The 21791-nt window shown below is 44.2% G+C and overlaps 1 protein-coding gene across 24 annotated transcripts in view; it reads right to left on the bottom strand.

Annotated features, from left to right (window-relative positions):
• Positions 1–401: 401 nt before the first annotated feature.
• The window catches only part of FHIT (fragile histidine triad diadenosine triphosphatase), a 1537641-nt gene continuing 1516251 nt past the window's right edge, over positions 402–21791 (bottom strand). For 21 of the 24 annotated variants that reach the window (XM_028478555.1, XM_055080195.1, XM_055080203.1 and 18 more), the window contains one exon: positions 402–669. The gene's annotated coding sequence lies outside the window, so the exon portion shown is untranslated. Of the gene's footprint in view, positions 670–3095; positions 3235–15478; positions 15534–16226; positions 21185–21791 lie in introns of those variants that run through there. The other 3 variants (XR_003676743.2, XM_028478561.1, XM_028478559.2) reach the window with 3 other exon arrangements.

Here is a 21791-nt window from a genome sequence, read left to right as displayed (position 1 = left end):
TCAACCAATTCTGAGGGCTTCCCCATTCTTTTCCTTACATTCCTACCACTCCAGCAGCCCAGAACGGTGTCCAATCAGCACATTACATGTTTATTAGTTTCCTGAAGCTAATTTTGCCATCTTAAGCTCTTTCAGCTCTGCCTCTCTGCACCCAAGGCAGGAGGAGAATATAACCGAGGAAAAGGTGGACATTTCTCATTCTATTATCTTACCTACCACGAAGGAAACTCTGTAAATCTTCTCTCAGCTTAACAAACCTTTGGTTTACAGGAAGCACGGGAGATCTGAGAGATCAACATCCTCAGTTGTGCCTTTCAGAGGACCCCAAATGTCAATTTTTAAGTTAGCCAACATGCAAGTTAAATATTTTAACTATCACTTTATTTCCATCCAAGCCAAGGGACAATTTAGAAAAGGTTCTGTTCTAAGTACATAGCCAAGGAAGTGTGGAAGGGCCACGGATGCCGTCGTTTTGAAGGCAGCCTGTCAGTCATTGTGATTGAAACGTAACCCCGATTGCTTCCACAAGCATAATAAAATGCTTTGCAAAAGGTTGTCGAATTGTAGGATGTCATAAAGTCTGCTTAGCTTCATTTTCAGTGTCGCAGGGTCCTAAAGCGCGAGGCCCATTTCCTTATGCCTTGGGATTTGTTTGAGTTCCTTTGGTGCCTGGAAATGACAGAACATAAAGCAGGCATTTTAGTTAGAACAAATAGCATTTTATTTGAATCACGGCAATAAACAAAATGTAAATTTGCTTACTGCCGATCTCTTAGATTGCCATCAACATGTGACACGAAGCCGTATAGATGTGGGCCGGTGGGGTGACATAGGTGGATTCCAGCCCTGCTGATCCAAGTTCTCCCTGGATCTCCACCTGTTCTGTGGCTTCTGCCCGCAGCCTAGGCCCCAGAGGTCAACCGCATGGTCTCTTAATCTGTTTTAAGGACGCAAGTCTTACGTACACAATGAAGCCAATTCAGACCTTGAATTAGATAAGAATAGATTCCCAAACATAGACATTATCAGAAGTACCTGGTAAGCTTGTAAGGAAAACACAGATTTCTCCAGCCTGTCCTCCACATTCTGAATTAGCAGGTGTGGCGAGAAGGCCAAGAATCTGTGCTTGTTAACAAGCCTCCATATGAGTCTGAGGCACCCGCCCCTGGATCGGGGGGGCGGGGGGGGGGCGGAATTCTTGAGCTAGTATGTAGCATGCAGAATCAGCTTTGCTTCAAGGCCAAGTTACCTGAAGGATTTAGGCCAGGCCTAAAACAAAGGATTTCTACTTATAAAATAGGAAAGTGGGGGAAGCCCTTTAAACTTATTTGCAGAAAAAAAAAAAAGAAAGATAATTCCTAGCTCATAGAAATGTATTTCATGGCTCTGATACCCTCTCTTTACCCCAGAGGAGAACCTGTCGGAGCCTTGGCTTCTGGGCCTTACTTACTGGGATTAGTAACGTGGGTGTGGTCAGGAGCTGGATTAGCTGGGGCTAACTTGCTTGGAGGACATTACAAGGGCAGACCATTCCCGGAAAGGGAAAATTAAATAGGAGGGGGAGAAAGAACAGAATTTTACAGGCTAGATTTCATACAATTTGGGGGAGGTTGAAAGAAAGGGCTCTTAGGAGATATTAGGGGCAGATACCATGGGTGTGATATATGAAGAGATTTTGAGAACCACTGTGGAGAAGCACAAATGGACTTTCCTTCAGGGTTTTCCAGAGACTTCAGGGAAGACTTACATGGCTTTTCACTTACTGTTCGCTATTTATGGCTTTGAGCGCAACACTGTGGACACAGACCTGGGAGGCCAAGGTGCGAAGACCCAGCTTCCTGCTCGTTCTGGTGTGTAATTCAAGGATATGCTCAATACCTCAATACGGGCCCATTCAACCCCACTGGGTGAGGACACACGGGCACACACTTCAGCCTCTGGTTCATGGAGTGAGTTTTTAGTGAGTCTAGCGCTATACTTTTTCTGTAAGTTCATCAGAAGGCCGGAGAGCAAAGGGCAGGCAGGGCATCCCTTTGGAATTACATCTGCTCCCTTCCAGGATCCAGAACACAGAAACCAACTCACTTCTGCTTCAGCCTTCACACTTCGGTTCAGGATCCCCTCCCCGCCTCCCCAGGTCCACTGATGTCTGTAAGTGAGGCGTGGAAAGTAGGGGGTAGGTACCAGTCAATTTGCATCCTCCCCACCCCCTGCAGAAGGGGGCCTGTCTCATTCCTGTGTGACGCTGGGATCTTCCCCTCTTGTTCCCAGCACCACCCGTCTTGCTTGCACACGTGGCGTCATCTCCCCATCATTCATCATTGCCCTTGTCCTTGAACGATTATTGACTCTGAGTCAGAGGCACCTGTGCAGGCCTGAAAATGGATGTGCCCTTTCTTTTCCTCCGCCTCACCTGTCGAGGGCAGATTTATGTCCTAGGAGAAGTTTCCCTCGGTTTTGTTTTTGGTCTTTTGAACACTGTGGCCCTGTGTTATTTCCTTCACCCGCCCTTCCCGACACCAGCCCCGTAATTTCTGAATCTCCCTGGATGCCTGTGCGTCCATGCCTGAGCAGGCCTTCTGTCAGTCTGCTTCTGATGCTTCTGCAAAGCATGCCTCACACGGCCTTGGCATTCAAGCTGTCCGCCTGGCTACTTAAGGCTCTGTCTTCAGCACTTCCTTCTCTCCAACTAGCCTGGAAGCTTGTGGGAGGCAGAGTCCGCTTTTCATTGCCAGAGCACAGCGAGTGAACATGTCGGACTTTGAGACTTGGGGCGGAAGCCCAGCCTCGTCACTTACTGGCTGTGTGTGTGTGTGGGTGACGTAAGACGTGCAAGGTTGGGGCTGCGGGAAGGACTGAGTGGGTGAACACACGTGAAGCGCTCAGAGCCGTGCCTACCGCATCAGAAGGACCCACCAGTGTGAGCCTCTGTTGCTGTCCTCATCACTACCTACTCTCTGTGTTGCACTGCCAGGCAGAGGCCACCAGGCAGCAGCGGCCCACGAGCGTCAAAGCAAGTGAAAGTCAGTCCTCAGCTACAAGCGGGGAGATTCGGCCTCATTATCCAAGAAGGCACATCTGGGCAACGGACTCACCTTGCCATCTTCTGGTTGGACTACATGTATTACGTGCCCTTCATGTCTCCACTTCCCTTTGATCTCACCTTTAGGCAGTCGTGTTTTCAATGTATGTGGGCGTATCAACAGATGCATTTACTGAAGCATGAAGAAGGCTCTAAGGAGGGTGCAAAGAGTTGAATAATGAGATCCTCGAGGTGCTTCCAGCCCGTTTGGGGAAACCCATCACACAGGGTGAGACAAGGCAGTAGATAATCGGGTGCCAGGTGAGCAGTCCAGAAAATGTGGGCTTTTGGAGTTCTGAGAACAGAAGCCCAGAATGTCTGAGGTTTGACTGATACCCCGAACATGTGCTTTTCAAGTATTTCTGTGTTCCTAAGGAACACAGTGAAGATGAGCTGGGACTGTCCCCTCCCCCTGCAAGGCCACGCTGGCGGAGGAACAGGTGGCATCACGAAGCTCAGAGCAGGGGCTGGCTTTACAGAGCAGGAAATGGAGACAGAAGGGAGGCCCCGTGGCTCTGCAGGGTAGAAGAGATTTTTGGAGAGGGGAGCTTTGAATTAGGAAGGAAAATAAAACAGTCTGATGAAGAAGATGTAAGTAAGTTGTCGGGTTTAAAAAAATTTTTTTTAACATCTTTATTGGAGTATAATTGCTTTACAGTGGTGTGTTAGTTATTGCAGCTCTATTTACAATAGCCAGGACATGGAAGCAACCTAAGTGTCCATCGACAGATGAATGGATAAAGAAGATGTGGTACATATACACAATGGGATATTACTCAGCCATAAAAAGAAACGAAATTGAGTTATCTGTAGTGAGGTGGATGGACCTGGAGTCTGTCATACAGAGTGAAGTAAGTCAGAAGGAGAAAAACAAATACCGTGTGCTAACACATATATACGTAAGTAAGTTTTGAGTAAGATCTGCTGTGTGGGCTGTCATCCTTTCACCCATCTCTCCCTGAAACGTTCAGGAAAGTCTTTGGAGTCGATTTGCAGTTTGTTGTCCTGCCGTTTCACCCATCTCTCCCTGAAACGTTCAGGAAAGTCTTTGGAGTCGATTTGCAGTTTGTTGTCGGGCCCGAGTAAGTACAGGGTAAAAGCAGGGGGCCAGGGGATCCCAGCCGGGGTCTGAGCTGAACCACGCCAATGTTTCCTTAAACATGCGGTCATCATCAGGCTTCCATAAAGTCTCTCTCCACAAAAGAAATGGGGCAGAGTCCTCTGTTTCCAACAGTTCCAGCCACCCTCTGCGTATATTCAAGGGAACCTCTTCTTACTGTGTCAATGAAGGAGACTCTTCCCTATTAACCCCGCCCCTCCTACATCCTAGAGGCCCAGGGGAGGAGGCCCCTTCTGTCTTGAAGCTAAGAAAACAGATCGCTGTCTCTCTTTCTAAAGATGTACCTGGGTGGGAGCTGACCCCAGGTAATCTACCTTGGTAGAGTGTCAAAGGAGCTTTTGGGACCATAAAAGCGCAATCTGCCTTCCTGTTTCTTTAAAGTAGTGTTTCTCACGTAGGCTGCTTTGTGGTTTAGACCCCCTGGGGAGGTCTAAACAATGCCAAGCCTTCACCCCAGCCCTAGAGATTCTGATCTAACCATCTGGAGTGTGGCCTGGGCTCGCAGGGAATTATTAAGTGTGAAGGTGAAGCCTCCAGGCTTGTCTCCCTCTTCATTCAATACCAGAGTGCGCTCCCAGTAAAATGCTCCAAAGGCCCAAAGCAATTCAGTTGCTGGAGACAGGTTTCAGGAGCCTTCCGTGGCAAATATTCAACTACTACTAAGGTTGTCTGTCCCCTGCCCTCTTAGCAGAGCCACACGTACAGGACAAGTATTGCCCATCAAAGGTAGTGCCTCTTGCCCACAAGGATGAATAAAGTAACTGGTTTTGCATCCGTCCCAAAGCTGACACAGAAATGGTTTTAAAACAAAGTGACTATACTCGCCCACAAAACAAAGCTGTGAGACCCTAACATAAAATTCCTCTGTAATAGCTCTCTCTTTTTTTTAAAAAAAAGTAACTCTTGGTTTGCAGCAGGCTCGAGATACAGGCAGACAGCCATGGAAAGTCATTTTGCTTACACCAAAAGCAAGGTGAGCCATTTTCTAAGGGCAGGCGCCCCTGACCCCTGCTTTTCAGCTTTTTCTTAATAAACTGGTCTCAGAAATTGGACCACAAAAGCTGCTGATGGCAATCTCTTACAGTACGTGGGTAAAAAAGAAGCTGGGGGAGAAGAAATGGGAAGGATCAGAGAGCCACTCTGATTAGGAACCGAGGCGATGCAATTATCCTTCCATTTACAGCCAGGAAGGGGTTACCCTTCCCCAAGTGCAGTGGCCAGAAACCCAGTGAGGTGAGGATGGACTCGAGAACAGGGCAACTTCCCGGCACTTTTTCTCTCACTCAAAACTGTTCCTCTGTGGCTGGTTACACATGCGGATTAATAACACAACTTCCTCCTATGAGAGGGTGTTACTTAACTTCCCTTTAAACAGGGTCTGTTTCCCCATCCTCCTCATTTGTCACCTTGAGGGGGGGCACAGAAAACAGCTCCGGGCACCATGTGGCCAGCCCCCCTCAGGAGGGGAGATGCAGACCTCTGCCCTGAGGCGAGGTCGGGGCTCACCCCGGGGCTGTCCTTTATGCGGTGGCCACAGACTCAGCATTGTCACTCCTCTCTTGGAAGGGATAAGTCAAACACAAAGAATAGTGACCATGCAAGAAAGATGATGCCAGCGCTTGTGGCTGTGAGTGATTTACCGCAGCCCGGCAGGGCTTATCTCCTCTTTGATCCCCTGGTGTCCTGGCAAATGAAGCTACGCAGGCTTTGAGGCTAGGTGTTGGGAGAGAGGAGGCGGGGCAGAGCAAACCCACCCCTGGGCAACTCGGGGTTGCTGCTCCGTGGGCACGTTCTCGTGTCCCACTTGAAGGCAGTAAGGCTTCTGTCTTCCCTGTTTGGTCCAGGGACATTCACTTCCCTGTATCCGTGCCTCGCAAAGACTCTCCCTAAAAGTCTTCCTCGTTCTGACGGAGTTGATGAAGAACAGCCTTTATTTGTCTCTAAATCTTTAGCTGATATTACTTTTCCTCAAGACTCAGTGCAAATGAAAAAGGATTACTTTATATTTCCTTCCGTCTTCCACGAACGAAACTAATTTTGAGAAAGAAAGTCCCTACAATGTGAAACACTTTCCCTTCCTTCAAATCCTCTAAGGGGCAAAGGGAAAGCTAAGAGGCCTGCGTGCTTTGTCATTTACTTTGGCAGCTTCTTCTTATCGTGCTTTTGAGGGTGACCTTCCTCCAGTATATTCCTTCGCTCTAGTTGAGCTCTCTGGTTATAATAGAATTTTCGAGCCAAGCGTGGAACAGGCTACCTTTGATAATTAATGGCTCTGAGAGTTTGCTGAGTGTGTTATTTAATTAATGGCACTTGTGTCTGGAGTGTCTACAACTCTGTAGTTGAATAAAAGGTATATTTGCTGAGGGATTATAGACAAATACTCAAGGATCGTGACGGTGAGAATTTGTTGGGGTTCAGCACATTCAACAGCCTAATGGGGGGGTCATTATGTTTTTTCCTTTCCACCATTTAAAAGGCACTGAAGTTGATAGAACTGTGTTCCATTTGCCTTGTATGTAAGCTGAGATTGCAATCCAAAAAAATCCTTAGGCTAATGGGTAAAAGTCTGTTACCTGAAGCAGAGCCTCTCATCAAAAACAGAGATGACATCTTTAATGTTGTATTTTAATGCTATGAAACTGATGGTCAAATAAGTTATGGTTTACTTCAGTTACTCACAAATAGGCTAACGTGAATTACGTTCAAGTTCTATGTGGCACCAAAAGATCAAGGGTTGGAAACTGGCAAGAAAACACGGTTGAAGGCTATTGGGAATAGAGACTATTTCACACTACCCTGCTTCTCCCGAGTTCCTAGTGCTGAGAATGAAATGCAGATTGTGAAAAGACAAAGATGAACGTATCCCGTACAGAGGTGTCAGCTGCCCATATAGGGAAATCTCTATGGCTCCATCTCTACATGTGTTCAGACAGACTGTAAATGCAAAGGTCTAGTTTTAAGCCTGTACCATCACTGTGTGTGCCTGAGCAAGTTGTATCTGCTCTCTAGACCACAGTTTCTTCCTTTGTAAAACAACAGTTTGAAGTAATGGCTCTTTAAACTCCCTTCCAGCCCAAAGATGCTCAGAGTCTCGGATTTTTCTCAGTAGGGAGATGGAAACTTTCTCTTCCGCTGATAGGAGAGATAGCTGATTGCTCACCTTGGGGATTTGAGGGTTATTTTGTCCAGGAAGAGACCCCTGGGGATATGCAGAGCCCTATAAATGTGCCCTGCAAGGGGGCTAGGAGGCTCACCTCTTCTCCAAAGCTCAGGTGGATGGTCCAGGGGAGAAGGCCTCGAGCCAGGGGCCCCCCCTGCCCCCCTCTGTCCCTCCCACTGGAGACCTCCCCACCCCTGGCAAGACAGTGGAAGCAGAGGCACTGGCTCAAAGGGCTCAACTGGAGTGAGGAGAGAGGCCCTGAAGGCTGTGCTCAGAAGCTTCTCTTTTCTGGGTGGGAGGGAAAGCCATCTGTCCAGAGCATCGATTGGCCAGCTCCTGTGCTAGAGGTGTGCAGCCTTACGTATGGAAGACTCATTTAATCTTCACTTCAGTCCCGTGGCATAGATGTCAGAACCCCAGTTTAACAGCTGGGAAAAAGTCACACAGTAAGTGCAGGATTGGAACCAGATCTCCTTAACTCCAGAGATCAACCCCTTTTCACAAGTGCAATGTCCAGCATAGTAGCCACCACCCACACATGGTTGACGAGCATTAAAAAACGTGGCTAATCTGAATGGAGATGGGCGGAAAGTAGAACATATCTACTGGCCTTCAAAGACTTACTCTAAACAAAGAATATAAAATATCACATTAATTTTTTGTATTTGTAAAATTTTTATATTAGGAATTTTTCATATTCTAAAGATATGATTAAATTTGGATATATTGGGTAAATATAACATATTATTAACATTAGTTTAATCTGTCCTTAACGTGGCTTCTGGAAAATGTAAAAGGACATGTGTAGCTCACATTCACAGCACTGCTCTAAGACAGTATCCTGGGGTGCAGGCTCTGGGGAGAGCACACAGTGAAGCTGCTCTGGGGGTGGGGGGACCCCTGGGAGTATCTAAAGGGTTGACTTAACATTTAAGAGCATGGGCTCTGGGCTCAAGTTAGGCCTGTGACTTGATAGCTGTGCAACCTTGGCCACGTTACTTTGCCCACCTGTGCCTCAGTTCCATCATCTACATATCAGGAAAATAGTAGCATCTACATCATAGAGTTGTTATGAGGACTAAAGATGATACAAGTGAAGCATTTAGTATAGTACCTGGCCCAGAGAAAGGTCTAGGTTCTAAAGAAATATTGTCACTCATTCATTCACTCAGTGTTTTTGAGCACCCCTGAGATGCCAGGCACTGTTCTAAGTGCCAAAGACAATGGCCCTGTCCTCGGACACTTACTTGCTAGTGGAAGGTACAGACAAACAAATAAGTCTATAATATGATGACAGGTGATCGTGAGTCCTATGAAGAAAAATAAGGCAAGTTTAAGGGACAGGAGGAGACGGGGCTCTATCTTAGGTTGGGAACTTGCGGAAGGCCCTTCTGAGCAGATGACATTTCAGTCAAATACAGAATGGAGGGAGGAAAGGAGAGAACCCCAGGCAGGAGGGACAAAAAATGCCAGGGCCCGGAGGCAGGAGCTTGTCTGACATAATCTAGTAACCGCCAGGGAGCAGGAAAGCTGGAGGCAAGAGTGTGGGGCAGAGTCAGGGGAGATGAGACTGGATTCTCTCCTGAGTCTTTCTCTGCGGCCTACAAGGCCTCCTGTGATTAGGTCCTGGTTGGCTTTACAAAGTATAGGGGAGGGACATGATCTGATGTCCCATTTAAAAGGATCATAAACTTAACATATTTCCTATTTTAATGTGTTCATTCTTTTGTATGACCTCGGGTGAGTTTGAGGTTATAGATGTGTATTTTAAGAGTCAGGTCAACAGTTTCTATATAAAGAAGCTATATTTTTAACTGCAGCATCATGAAACCTTACCCAGAATGAGGGGAGTTCTTAGGTTTTATTGGAAATAATTTTCTTTTAAACTTTTGCACTACTTTTCATTTCCATTGAGTGTCATTCTTTTGAGGGATTAAAGAAATAAAAATTAACCACAAACAAGATCTTCAAACTTAAAAAGAAAAAAAAAAAAGAGAAAAAAAAAAACAAACCTTCTCAGATAGACAACAGATCCTTGAAAGGAGAGTATAAAGCAAACCCTTGATAGGGGTGTCACAGATAAATGCTGATTCACTGCCTTGAGCATATTCCTTTTTCCAAATGAATAACTCTGGAATCTGCAGGAGTCGCCAGAGAGATAAGAGAGGGGGCAGAGTTCTAAGAGGAGCCCTGTTACAAAGCTTCCCTTTCCCATAACTATCTGTGACTCTGGCTTATTTCTAATTAAAAAATGATTCATGCAATATCATGGGCTTCCACTTCTTCAAAACAATACCACCCCATCAGCTTGCAGCTCAGAATGCCCACAGTTCTTAACTTTTTTGGAGCCTCACTGGAACACGATATGGAGCTTTAGAGGAAAATTGCTAAGAACATCTAATTACATTCAAAGCCATTTTTTGCCTGTCTTAAAGGAATGAAAATGATGTGCCGGTTTTTATAGCCCTTCTTGACCTAAAGATATGTGCTGGTGGAAAGAGAATCCTCAGTTGGGCTCTTCTAATGCTTTAATTATTACGTGATCTATCATCTTAACGCAAGGACTCGCACACTTCGAAAAATCTCTTAAATACGCATTAAAATTGATTGGCTAATCCTAGACCGTGGGACTGGCTCTTGGAGGGCATGTAATTGTCTGTGGGCACGGGGTGGTAGACACAACTGACACAAAGTCAACTACTTTATGGTGGGATAAGGTAGAGAAATCGATTTGGCCACAGGTAGGATTGACACTGTACTGCCGACTTGCGCAAAATGCTGTTACACGCTTGCTTGTTCTTAAATCAGTCGTATTCCTTCAGATTCATCATCAGCATCTCTGGGGCAGAGATGCACTTCACCTACTGTGCCTCAGACAGTGTTGGGCTCCAAGTGGGATCTCAACAAATAGTTGGTGGTTGAGTTCTAGAACCTCAAGGTTAAAGAGGTCCTCTAGGAGGCAAGCAATTGGGCCCATGTTGTAGCCAGGACTCTTGATGCCAAGCAAGGAAACCCCATTTCAAATGAGCCTCCAGAGAAAAGTGCCTTTTCGACCTTTTAGCTATGAAGGATGGGGTGGCTGTAGACGATTCTTCTCCTCCCTTTATCTTTTGTCTCCCTTTCCTCTGGGGGCTTGTCCTGCATCAGACTTCTCCAAATATGAGCAGGATGACTGCCAGTAGCCTCAAGTCTAGTCTATATCACCCCTTCTAGGGCTTCTCTCTCTATGTCCATACACCAAACGGTAGAGAAGCTCTCTAACTGGCCAAGCTGGAGTCACATGCTTACAGCTGTGGTTTTGGGAGAGATTGGCAGTTCCAGAGTCCCATGTCTGCTACACCCATCCTATTTTCTGTTTGACTCTCTCAACTGTTTTCTAAATGTTTTGAAATCCAAGGGCTAATTACAGACTTTTGGTGAAAACCCCCTATCTCTAAAGGAAACCCTAACTGAAAGGTCTTGAACGGAGCCCTTGGGAGTCCTCACTGATTCCAGGAAGGCAACATCTTATGCGTTATGGTCCACGGTGGATTAGCTGTGATTCACTCCTCTTCATCAAATGCAGTTTTAGTTTTCAGGCAAATATTCAGCCCATAGCCGATGCCGCATAGGGAAACAGGACAGCACTGTCTCTTTGGCAGATGATTGGATAAAGTGACCTGTGCAAAGCCCCCAGCACAGAAATCACCAAATACTGGTACTTTTCCTGAAGTTAGTGAAGAAGCAAGAGTAAGCTATATCTTGCACCTCAGCTTCATTGTACAACTCTTGTCTTTAGTTAGCTAGGATTTAAGCAGAGGAGGACATTTCTATACAGAGACCCACCAGTTTTAGTGTAAAGGTAAGCGTGGGCTCCAGAGTCGGACTGCCTGCGTTGCCCAGACCCTCCAGGTATAACCTGAGAGTCCTTGGGAAAGTCCTATAGCGACCGTAGGCCTAGTTTCCACGTGTGAACATTGGGACAATACTAGAGGGTTGTTGTGGGGTTTAACTGCAATAAAGCCCGCGAAGTGCTTGGTATAGCTTGCCCATGATGAGCTCTCCATAAGTGGTATCATTAAGAATCATTAATAATGAAGCATCCTCTGTAGTGGTTTCCCCTCCTCAGTTCCTGAAATAATGACCTTCTAGGCCAGCGTGGTCCCTTAAAGTCAGGGAGGATGGCCAAGACGAGGAGAATCGACTCTCTGATGTAACAGTGTAACTGACAGCGGGGGTCTGGCTGCTCGCCGCTCAAAAGCCAATAAAGAGGCAAGGTTGGTGGAAAGGAAAGTTTGCTTTAATTTGGATGCCGGCAAATGGGGGTGTGGGGGGGAGTGGGGGGGGAGGTGGACCCCTGTCCAAAGGCCAACTCCCCCCGCCCCACCCGCCATTACCAGTGGGCAAGAGCTTTTACAGGCTGAGGGGGAAGGGGCTACATGCAGAAACAGCACAGTCAGCTCCGGCAGTCATCTTGAAACTGGTCATGGGGTGGTCTGACCAGTGTCATCTTGACTGTTTTAGGTACAGTTAGTCTTCACTTCCAGTGTTGGTTTGTTCCCACTTCCTTGAGGCCAATTCTCGGAATTGTGGCAGCTTCTAGCACGCTTGCTTGCTACAGTCTAGTCATCATGTAGTTGACTTCTCCCACCTCCTGGGGGTTTCAGTATCTACAAGACAGCTCACAGGATATGGCTGTGAATATTATCTGTAGCCCGTGAGGAAGAACTAAAGGTTCTTGGCTTTGTTTACTAACTGAACTATTACTGTTTTGTCCTGTTTGACTGTCTTCCTTTGTTTCTGCATTTTCTCACTTGTCTGATTAAACTTATTCTTCAGCTGAAGTTTTTTTCACAGACAGAAGGCAGGCTGAGGACACGTAGGGGAAGGACCGTAGGGTCCTGCTCCGTTTCAGTAGTGGAGTGTCTGTGAAGCATATATGTGGCAATTATTCTTTTCTGTTTAAACTTATTCTGGAATACTTGAATATCCAGCCAGCAATTAAACCATATATTAAAGTCAATCTCTTCCTTCCTTTTCTTTTGTCCTTAATTTAAAATTTTTCATTTATCTGATTTATTTTTAGTCCTTGTTACAGTGAAATATAACATATACAGAAAAGTGTGTGTGTATGTGTGCGTGCATGTATAGAGCTTACAGAATTAATACAAAGCCAACATGTCTTGCCACCCACCCATGACTAGGAACAGAACATTGCCAGCCCTTCTACCCTCTCACTGCACACTCCCTAGGTCCCAAATCGCAAGCTCCTCCTTGCCTCCTCCACAAAGGTAACCACTGGGCTGATTCTACGATGATTGCTTCCTTGCTTTCCTTTATAATTTTACCCTGTAAATGAATGTATCTCTAAACACTATAATTTAGTTTTGCCTGTTTTTGAACTTCATGCGGATGCAATCACGGAGTATGTATTCTTTTGTGTTTCTGTTGTTCTGCATTCTTGCAGACACTTGATATTTGTAAGTCATTTAACATTTTGACTATTGTGGTGGGTATATAGTGGTATTTCATTGTGTTTAAAGTATACATTTCCCTGATGACTAAGGATTACTGGCCATTTTGAGACCTATTTTTTATGAAGTGTGTGTTCAAATCCTTTTGTATTTTCTACTAGGCTGCTGACTTTCTCTAATTGGCTTATACATTTTTTTCTTTTTCTTTTCTTTAAAAATATTATCTTCTGGATACTGGCCCTTCATTGGTTGTATATGTGGCAAATAGCTTCTCCCACTCTGTATCTTGCATTTTTCTCTCTTACTCTCCCTTAATGGTGTTTTTGATAAACAAAATTAATTTGAATGTAGTCATTTATCAATCTTTTTTTAATAATAATGCTTTCTGTCCTATTTTAAAAGTCTTGCCCTATAGCAAGACCATGACAATATTCTCCTATATTCCCTTCTAAATTTGCACTTCAGATTTTGAATTATAATCCACCTGGAACTGACTTTTGCATATGGTATGAGGTAGGGTATAGTTTCATTAGTTTTCTACATGGATATCCAATTTTTCCAGAACCATTTATTGAAAAGATTTTCCTTTCCCCATAGTTCTGTGATGTCATTTTTATCTTATATCAAGTGTTCATATATGCCTGGATCTGTTTCTGGGCTTTCTAGTTTGTTTCATCACTTTATTTATCCTTGTACCAACACCATGCTCTCTTAACTTTTGTAGCCTTGTAATAAGTCAATATCCTTTAGAGTAAGCCCTCCTATACTTCTGTCTTGTTCTTTTAATCGTCTCTGGCTACATTTCCATCAGTATTTTAGAACTAATTTTTCCAATTTTACAAAAAAAACCCACCACCACCACCAAAAATTATGGCATTAGATTTATAGGTAAATGTGAGACAGCACTAAATTTATAGGTAAATCTGAGTAGCGTTAAATTTATAAGTAAATCTGAGAAGACTTGAGTCTTTATAAAAGTGAGTCACTCATGTCTCCATTTATTTAATTCTTTTTTCATGCCTCTTAATAACATTTTAGTTTTCTATCTAGAAGCTCACATATCTTTAATTATTCCTAGGCATTTGATTTCTGATATGAATATAAGCGAACTTTAAATTTTTTCATACCCTGTGTGGTTTTATGGATGGTTTGTGTCCCCCCAGAATTCACATGTTGAAGCTCTAACTCCCAATGTGATAGTAATTGGAGATATGGCCTTTAGGAGGTAGACAGGTTTAGATGAGATCATGAGGGTAGAGGCCCCACGATGGGACTAGTGTCCTTATAAGAAGAGTGAGATTAAAGCTCACTCTCTCTTCTCCACAGGAGGACACAGTGAGAAGGTAGCCAGCTACAGGCCAGGAAGAGGGCTCTTGCCAGAACCCAACCATGTTGGCACCCTTATCTTAGACTTCTAGCCTCCAGATGTAAGAAATAATTATCTGTTATTGAAGCTACCCAGTCTATTGTATTTTGTTATGGTAGCCTGAGCTAAGACAATGGCCGAGAAATTCAAAACTTGCATATGTTGATCTTATATTCAGAGGCCTTGCTAAGCTTTCTGATTAATTTTAATCGTCTCTCAGTAGATTCTTTTGAGTTTTCTGCATGCATCATATTGTATACCAATAATGAGAGTTTTGTTCCTTCCTTTCTAATCCTCCTATCCTTTTATTTATTGTTCTTGCCTTACTGTACTACCTGGGACCTTGGGTACACTGTGAAATAGCAGGGCTAATAGTGAATATTCTTATCTCATAGCAGTCTCAGATGAATAGTGTTCAACATTTCATCCTTAAGTACAGATTCCTTCCTAGCTCTAGTTTTTCTAGAACTTTTACGTTTATGAAGTTGGATGTTGAATTTGATCAACTTTCTTTCAGCATCTACTGAGAGGATCCTATCATTTACCCTTTATTAGTCTGGTGAAGGCCATAAGATTAGTCTAATGTGTTATTCTTTTCATAGATTGTGCACACACATTGCAATTAATCTGTCTGTCTACCTATAGGGTATCCTTTTAAGACGGTGGCATCTGTGTTTCCATGTGCAATTAGTCTATCTATTTCCTTTCTGTTACGTTCCTGTCAGGTACATGTGTAAGGCAACTCATACAACAAATTGAGAAGTGGGAGAGGTTTTTCTTTTTCCTTTTCTCTGGCAGAATTTGTTCCACCAGTCAGAAGATTCTTATTGAGAATCTGATTCAGATTCTTGTTTCTTTCTTAATTGTGTGGTAGAATTCACCAGTAAAGCTATCTGGGCCTGACATTTTCTTTGTGAGAAGGGTTTTAATTCAGGTTTAAGTTCTTTAATAGTTATCAAATTATTCATATTTTTCACTTTGTGTCAGTTTGGGTAAACTGCATTTTTTTCTAGAAAAATAAATTTAATCCCAATTTTCAAACTTATTGGTCTACGATTATTCATTATATGCTCTTCTCCTTTTTAATGACTGCAATATCCACAAAGATGTGTAGCATATTAACTTTTAGCTTTAATTTTTTTCTAATAAATGCATATGAGTCATAATTAAAAGTAAATCACCCTCTGAACACACCTTTAGTTGCATCCACAAGTTTTAGTCTTCTTCATTCAGTTCAAAATTGTTTCCAATTTGTACTTGATTTCTTCTTCTTTAGAATTCCTTTTGTATGAGTCTGCTGGTGGTGAATCCTCTCGGCTTTTGTCAGGAAATATGTTTGTTTCATCTTCATTCTATAAGAATATATGAACTGGGTATGGAATCTAGGTTGGCAGCTATTTTTTTCAGCTCTTTAGAGATGTCATTCCATGGTCTTTTGATTTTTCTGTTGTTGTCTTTGGTCTAATTATTACTCCATTGAAAGTAAGTTATTTTTGTTTTCTTTTTACTATTAAATCTAACAAATTACTCTTTGGATTTGATTTTCTGCAGTTTTACCGTGATGTGCCTAGGTGCGTGTTCTGTGCCCCCCACTCTGGGTTTGGTGTGGTCTTGACTAGTTGGATTGATGACTTTTGCCAGTTTTGAAAAATTCTCAGCCATTATCTCTTTAAGTATATCTTCCACTAGAACCCTATTTTGGAACTGTACATAAGTATCTATTAGACTTTCTCAGTACGTTCTGGATCTTCTGACCTCTCATACTTTTTCCCACTCTCCTTTCATCTCTTCGTGGTTCATTCTGAATATTTTCATATGGCTCATCTTTAAGTTCACTAATTCTCTATTTGCCTGTAAACAAATATGCTGCTAAATTCATTCATTGGGCTACTGTGTTTTTCAGTTATAGAATTTCTATTTGGTTCTTTTTCACATCATCTCTGTACTTTTAATAGATTCCAGCTTTCTGCTGAATTTTTTTTCAACCTGGTCCTTTCTATCCCAAAAGAAAGTAAAGACAGTTATTTTAATGGCTGTGGCTGGGGATTCTAAGCTCGTTTATATTGACTTGTCTCCTCATATTACTGTGCAGAGTGTGTGTATGTGTGTGTATGTATACACACTCGTACTGGGCATTCTATTTGAAAAAAAATTATTTACAGAAATAATTTAAGATCTTGAATGGATTTATTTTCTTCCAGAGGTTATTCTTTTCTTTGCTTCTTCCAGGAACCCAATGGGACTAGCAATTTAGAATCACCTTAGTTCAATTTCTGGGACTGAGACTTTCTCAGCTGCCCAGATGTTTTGAAATTGGGCTGCAGTTGATACCAGGGCTGGTTTACATCTGGCTCCTTCTTTTTCCAAGGGTATCACTTTCCCAGATCTTCACATTGCCATCCAGGTATGGGAGATTTAGAAAGGGCCCTGCCATTGGCACCCCAGCTTTTATTGCTTTAGCTCCATTTGCCTCTCTAAGACTCATAGATGCCTTCAGGGGAAAGGCAGCCCTTCATCCTGGGCTCCTCTCTCTGCATTTCTGTCCTTTCTTGGATCTTGACCCTGTGCTCTTGTGATACCTTTTTACCTTTAACAGATGTTTTCTTATACTCTTGTGTAATTTTTCTAGTTGAACACAGTGGGTAGGATGATTCAAATTATTTGGTCTGTTAGAAGCAGAAGTCACACTTCTTTTTCGGTGGTCTCAAAACAGCCTGCCCTACAGGTTTTGTTCTTTAATTACTGTTTGAACTAATTTCTCATACTCAAACATTTCCATCATTTATTATCTTTAAAATAGAAATCAGAGGGAACATAATGCATCTACACGTTGCCATAGCTGATGGGCCCTGGCAGGCTCCGTGGCCCACCATTCATTATAAATTGGAGGTAGTAGAAGATAACTACAGTGTCTTCTGGATCCTCAGAGAAGTATTAAATCCAGAAGGAGCACAATTTAGAGCTGCTTTTGCTAGTGTATCCTGAATTGATTGGTTGCATGACCACATGATAACTTGATTGATGCCCCTGGAGTGTCAAAATAATGGAGCACTTACTATATAAGAGGTGGCTGAGGGGCATGTTAGGCATAGGCTGGAGTGAACTGCATAAATATTAGCTAGTAGTAAATGATGAGTCAAAGATTATTCAGGTGGATTTTCATAGCCTTTCTTCATATTCACTGCCCATGACCTCTAGGAGGGTCTTTTCCCCCCCACCTTCCTTTCTGGCAGAGACAAAGACGAAAATGAGAAGAGTGGAAGAGTGGAGAGAAGCAAGTAGAAAAAGAAGTCTTGGGAGTGGGTAGACATTTCTAGAAGGTTTTTGCCATATGAGAGTATGCAGATTGATATGTGATAAATTATCCATTTCTGGAGATGAGATAAGGATGAAGATGATGGTGATGATAGGCTTTATCATCATTTTGCAAGATGCAAGGAAAGCTTGAAACTTAAAAAAAAAATTAATTAGTTAATTAATTTTTTGGCTGCATCGGGTCTTAGTTGTGGCACACGGGATCTTTCATTGCAGCGCACGGGCTTCTCTCTAGTTGTGGTGCGTGGGCTCCAGAGTGTGTGGGCTCTGTAGCTGTGGCTCGCGGGCTTAGTTGCCCTGAGGCATGTGGGATCTTAGCTCCCTGACCAGGGATCGAACCGGCGTCCCCTGCATTGCAAGACGGATTCTTAACCACTGGACCACCAGGGAAGTCCCAAGCTTGAAACTTTTAAAAATTACTTTTGGCATTTGGACTATACTTTTCTGAAAAAGACTCCATGCTGATGGATCATGTATTTCCAAGATTCAGAAGAGTTAAAATTGACTACAGGACACTAGTCATTTCTACCACCAGTCGAATTAAATCTCAACAGAACAGTTCTGTAGTTTCTTTTAACCATTACTGGCCTGGGAAATCTTTTGCCTGAACTATTAGGGACATTTTAGAGAAAGCTGGATCTTGGTAAAGCATTTTAAAAATAATGAAACAGAACTAAAAACCCATTTTGGAGCCATGGGGTGGACTTATCTAAAAGAATATTTATAGAGGGAGGTTTTTAAAGTATAACTAAATGGTTCTTCTTTTGGGTTATGATAAAATAAATCATTTAATGGGACATTAGATTTGATTATTTCTAAAGTCTCTATGATTCTGTGGTTTATCATTCCCAATTTAGGCCATAGGGGCTTGATTTATATTTAGCTAATCCAAATAACTGAGTTTTTAATTTTTGCTACTGAAATTTGGTTCTGTAAACATAGTCTACACAGAAGGAGGGAAGAGGCAGCATAATCCGGTAGAAACATGGGCAGGAGAGGAAGAAAAAGCAAACTAAAATATCTTTGTTTAAGATGATGGATCCTTCATCTAAAGAGCTTTAGAACATACTAAAGTATCACTAGCCTTAAACAAGGGCAAGGGATCGTCTCTTACACTTCCATGCTAAAGAAAATCTTGTATCAATCTGGGGACGGGCTGAAGCAGTGCTGGCCAACACTTTCCTTGGTATTGAAGTCACCCCGACATGAGGATTACCTAGTGGGTTTAGGACTGAATTGGCCAAGGAGCTGAAGTCAACTCTTCCTATTCCCTGAGGAAACATGAATACGATGATCTCTGCTCCTTGGGTCTTTCTCATTGGAGGCTGCTGAGCTGAGAGGAGACCCTCTTGGAGAAGGCTGAGATTTTTTTCTAAGCTGTTGGGGTAGATTTCAAAAGGTACAATTCAGTGACCAGAATGTGTGCTAAAAAAGTAAACCTGTCCTTTCTCGTCCACTTTGACTATCCATGATTATGTTATGTGTGGTCCAGTGGCTGAAATTATGGTGATTTTTTTTCAAAACTTCTAGTGTCGGGCTTCCCTGGTGGCGCAGTGGTTGAGAGTCCGCCTGCCGATGCAGGGGACGCGGGTTCGTGCACCGGTCCGGGAAGATCCCACGTGCCGCGGAGCGGCTGGGCCCGTGAGCCGTGGCCGCTGGGCCTGCGCGTCCGGAGCCTGTGCTCCGCAGCGGGAGAGGCCACAACAGTGAGAGGCCCGCGTACCGCAAAAAAAAAAAAAAAAAAAATTCTGGTGTCAAAATTTTGCCTTGACAGTACATCTGTAGCTACTGATAATGCTGTTTTGGGCCGACTCAGTTGCTTTGAAATTGCACTGCTGTGTTATGAGCAAATGAGAGGCAACCAATTATCTATAAAGTAATGGCACGCACAGAGGAGAGTTTGATGAATTACAAACGAACTCTGCTGACACAGCAGGGTGTGGAGACCTGCTCCACTCTGCCTTTCTATCAGAGTTAGGAGCGATGCTTGCGTATTTTACGAACAACACAGCCCACTCATTTACAACATGGGGTGGGAGTGGGGACAGGAGGTGATAATAAACAAGGGTGTGTAGCAGCAGCAAACCCAAGTACTAAGTACCTAGAGAAAACTACTATGTTCCAGGAAGGATGCAAGGTTAGATAAGAGATGCAGATCCACTGTCATCTAATATGATTTATAACATACACTAAAAGAGCCATCGCAAAACCCCTACCCAGGAACTCAGCCCAGTAGGGGGAGGCAAGACCCCCTACCCAGGAACTCAGCCCAGGAGAGGGAGGCGATGCATAAATTCACCTAAGCAGAAGGCAAATGCTGAATTCCTGGAACCAAACAAAGGACGGCTTCAAGAGGCAGAGGAAACGGTTTCCAGTTTGGGAATGTTGATCTCTGTGGTCCTCTGGCAGTCTTGTCATGCTGAGCAGTAATCTGGGTTTATGCATAAAGAAGCTATAGAACAAGGTCGGTTACTTACTGAGCGGTTGCTAGGTACTTCCCTACCAAGCATTCGGCAGAGAGCAGCTCTTTGCCTATTACAGTCCCGTTTCCTAGATAGGGCATCTCTGGGCATGAGACTGCACATTCTTCTCGGCAGTACGCTGGTTGTTAAGGTAGACGAATGGCAAACAGATCCAGAGACTGAGCGTGCCTGTGGGGTGTGGTACGGGGCTTCCTGCCCGGAGTCCTTCATCTAGGTAGCCGATGGCGGCCTCCCATCCCCAGGGAAGCTCACTCTGGCCTCCGGCATGCTTCTCCCTGTGCCGGGGGAGAGACACGGGGAGCACTGGCTTAGGGGCTGGAGCGGGTCTGGAGTCAGCTTGGTCAGGTTTTGGATTCTGACCTCTACTGCTGTTTTCCAAAGATGGGTATCGTTGGCCTGTTTAAGATCATTTTAGCTGATCTACCCTGAATCCCTCTGTAGGTAATTCTCCTTTTGAATAGGGCAAATGGAGAGCCTTGGTTTGGTGCCAACCTCTCTCAGGATGACCAGCAACCTCAGTCCTGATAGCTACAGGCAAAAGCAACTATGCAGAGCTGGAATTCATCCGCACTGTTTTTCTTTCACGTTTCTTTTTTATGCTTAACTTCTAATAATAAGTAATACTTGTTTCTCATTGAGGCTAAGATATAAAGTTTAAGATAACCTGAAATTTTAAAGGTGAATCAGGTAAGTAGTAAGTGGTGCACAAAGATGAGAAAAATCATGACAAAATGGGAATAAATGAAATTTGCACAACACACTGCACATGCCCAAGGCCATGTGACCTAGGCACGTGGTCGGGTGGTGGAGAAAAGAGGGCAGGAGTCGGCAGGTCCGGAAGTCAGTGGGTGCAAGCTCAGCGCCACTGCAGCCTGGTTGTCTGTTGCTGGGGAGGCAGGTGCTGGAGGGTGATGAACAGGTTGGCGAGGAAGCCCAGCAGGGGAGGCACGTCCTCGCCGAGGAGCCGGCGAGGCCAGTAGAGCGGGTGAAGAGGCTGAAGAGGCGATTTGGAAGGTACAGGGGGGCTGGGGTAGGGTGGCAGCGCTGGCTGGACACACGGGCTCTTCCAAGCAAAAGGTGGGTGGTGAGAGACGACGGGAAAGGCTTTCGGGGTAGAACTAGGTTCAGGTCTGAGCTCTCCCACTTACTCGCCATTTACCTTAGAGTAACACTTAAATCGCTGAGCGAGTCTGTTTTGTCAGCACCTGCAAGATGGGAAAATAACAGAACCCAGGTCTTGTAAATTCTCGGCAATGTGGGCGGCAGTCATCGACTCCGGGGCTGAGCCCCGTTGTATCTGCCTGTGTGTGTGCGCTGGGAAGCGGGCAGCTGTGCAGACTGAGCAACATCAGAGCCTTTCAACTGGCTCCGCCCGACACTGACTTGACTTGCTGCTGAGGGTAGACTCAGGAAAGCTTGGAGAGGCCGAGTTTATCTGAATTTCAGATAAATACTCAATACCGTTTTAAGTCTAGGTATGTCCATGTCTTGCATGACAGCCCTATTTGTTAACCAACTTCAGAAAGTTCCATGAACCCCTTAACATTGTGTAAACATTCGGTGGATAGGTGCACTTTGAAAAGGGAGGAGAGTGGGTATCAAAGATCCAGGTGGACCAACTCCATGATCAGGTTTGCTAGATGAATGTTTCCTTTCCCCTTTGTCTCTGAAGAGAACGATATACAGTCCCTCTCTCGCACTACAGGTGGTGAGGATGCTCTTGGTGGAATCTTAGGGCCCGTGTGTAAGTCCCTCACCACCAAGTTCCTAGCTGTGTGCTCACTGGCCTCATTATCCCTCCTGTTCTTATTT

This window comes from Physeter macrocephalus, chromosome 18 (genome assembly GCF_002837175.3).
Source record: "Physeter macrocephalus isolate SW-GA chromosome 18, ASM283717v5, whole genome shotgun sequence".
NCBI lineage: Eukaryota > Metazoa > Chordata > Mammalia > Artiodactyla > Physeteridae > Physeter > Physeter macrocephalus.
The sequence above is the reverse complement of the archived record's forward strand: the minus strand, read 5'-3'. Positions and strand labels throughout refer to the sequence as shown.